General features: G+C 42.9%; 1 protein-coding gene across 1 annotated transcript in view; it reads right to left on the reverse strand.

The window, feature by feature from the left end:
- LOC311320564 (immunoglobulin-like domain-containing receptor 2) overlaps positions 1-2,500 on the reverse strand; it is an 18,781-nt gene that overhangs the window by 8,221 nt on the left and 8,060 nt on the right. The gene's annotated exons all lie outside the window — the stretch shown is intronic.

Consider the following 2,500-nt stretch of genomic DNA (forward strand, 5'->3'; position numbering starts at 1 on the left):
CTGGACGACACTCACATTGTGTCTGAGGTTGTAAGCGTGTGTATTTCTCACGTTGTGTCTGAGGTTGTAAGCGTGTGTATTTCTACTGAGCCCTTCAGAACAATGGCTTCTCTCACAGGGTCAGACGCCAGGCAACCGTCTCCATGGCAGCACTCGTAAGGACACTTTTGGAATAAGGGGGCGTGTCCTGAAACGCTGTTACAAACTGAGCCAATCATGCACACACATGAACTAACATCTCTACACACACACACACACACACACACACACACACACACATGAACTAACATCTCTACACACAAACAGCTTCTCACACACACACGTGCACGCACACACACACACACACACACATGCAGAGGTCACCAGCAGGTTATGAACTGCCCAGGTTAAGTGAACTAGTTAATGTGATTAACTAGTGAACTAGTTAATGTGTTTGGGGCAGGTTAGTGTGTTTGGGGCAGGTTAGTGAACTAGTTAATGTGTTTGGGGCAGGTTAGTGAAGTAGTTAATGTGTTTGGGGCAGGTTAGTGTGTTTGGGGCAGGTTAGTGAAGTAGTTAATGTGTTTGGGGCAGGTTAGTGAAGTAGTTAATGTGTTTGGGGCAGGTTAGTGAAGTAGTTAATGTGTTTGGGGCAGGTTAGTTAACTAGTTAATGTGTTTGGGGCAGGTTAATTAACTAGTTAATGTGTTTGGGGCAGGTTAGTGAAGTAGTTAATGTGTTTGGGGCAGGTTAGTGAAGTAGTTAATGTGTTTGGGGCAGGTTAGTGAAGTAGTTAATGTGTTTGGGGCAGGTTAGTTAACTAGTTAATGTGTTTGGGGCAACTAGTTAATGTGTTTGGGGCAGGTTAGTGAAGTAGTTAATGTGTTTGGGGCAGGTTAGTGAACTAGTTAATGTGTTTGGGGCAGGTTAGTTAACTAGTTAATGTGTTTGGGGCAACTAGTTAATGTGTTTGGGGCAGGGTAGTGAAGTAGTTAATGTGTTTGGGGCAGGTTAGTGAAGTAGTTAATGTGTTTGGGGCAGGTTAGTGAAGTAGTTAGTGTGTTTGGGGCAGGTTAGTGAAGTAGTTAATGTGTTTGGGGCAGGTTAGTGAACTAGTTAATGTGTTTGGGGCAGGTTAGTGAAGTAGTTAATGTGTTTGGGGCAGGTTAGTTAACTAGTTAATGTGTTTGGGGCAACTAGTTAATGTGTTTGGGGCAGGTTAGTGAAGTAGTTAATGTGTTTGGGGCAGGTTAGTGAAGTAGTTAATGTGTTTGGGGCAGGTTAGTGTGTTTGGGGCAGGTTAGTGAAGTAGTTAATGTGTTTGGGGCAGGTTAGTGAAGTAGTTAATGTGTTTGGGGCAGGTGAGTTAACTAGTTAATGTGTTTGGGGCAACTAGTTAATGTGTTTGGGGCAAGTTAGTGAACTAGTTAATGTGTTTGGGGCAGGTTAGTGAAGTAGTTAATGTGTTTGGGGCAGGTGAGTTAACTAGTTAATGTGTTTGGGGCAACTAGTTAATGTGTTTGGGGCAAGTTAGTGAACTAGTTAATGTGTTTGGGGCAGGTTAGTGAAGTAGTTAATGTGTTTGGGGCAGGTTAGTGAAGTAGTTAATGTGTTTGGGGCAGGTTAGTGAAGTAGTTAATGTGTTTGGGGCAGGTTAGTGAAGTAGTTAATGTGTTTGGGGCAGGTTAGTGAACTAGTTAATGTGTTTGGGGCAGGTTAGTGAACTAGTTAATGTGTTTGGGGCAGGTTAGTGTGTTTGGAGCAGGTTAGTGAAGTAGTTAATGTGTTTGGGGCAGGTAAGTGAAGTAGTTAATGTGTTTGGGGCAGGTTAGTGTGTTTGGGGCAGGTTAGTGAAGTAGTTAATGTGTTTGGGGCAGGTTAGTGAAGTAGTTAATGTGTTTGGGGCAGGTAAGTGAAGTAGTTAATGTGTTTGGGGCAGGTTAGTGAAGTAGTTTATGTGTTTGGGGCAGGTTAGTGAAGTAGTTAATGTGTTTGGGGCAGGTTAGTGAACTAGTTAATGTGTTTGGGGCAGGTTAGTTAACTAGTTAATGTGTTTGGGGCAGGTTAGTGAAGTAGTTAATGTGTTTGGGGCAGGTTAGTGAAGTAGTTAATGTGTTTGGGGCAGGTTAGTGAACTAGTTAATGTGTTTGGGGCAGGTTAGTGAAGTAGTTAATGTGTTTGGGGCAGGTTAGTGAACTAGTTAATGTGTTTGGGGCAGGTTAGTGAAGTAGTTAATGTGTTTGGGGCAGGTTAGTGAAGTAGTTAATGTGTTTGGGGCAGGTTAGTGAAGTAGTTAATGTGTTTGGGGCAGGTTAGTGAACTAGTTAATGTGTTTGGGGCAGGTTAGTTAACTAGTTAATGTGTTTGGGGCAACTAGTTAATGTGTTTGGGGCAGGTTAGTGAAGTAGTTAATGTGTTTGGGGCAGGTTAGTGAAGTAGTTAATGTGTTTGGGGCAGGTTAGTTAATGTGTTTGGGGCAGGTTAGTGAAGTAGTTAATGTGTTTGGGGCAGGTTAGTGAAC

Source organism: Borostomias antarcticus (genome assembly GCF_949987555.1).
Source record: "Borostomias antarcticus genome assembly, chromosome: 17".
NCBI classification, from domain to species: Eukaryota; Metazoa; Chordata; class Actinopteri; order Stomiiformes; family Stomiidae; genus Borostomias; species Borostomias antarcticus.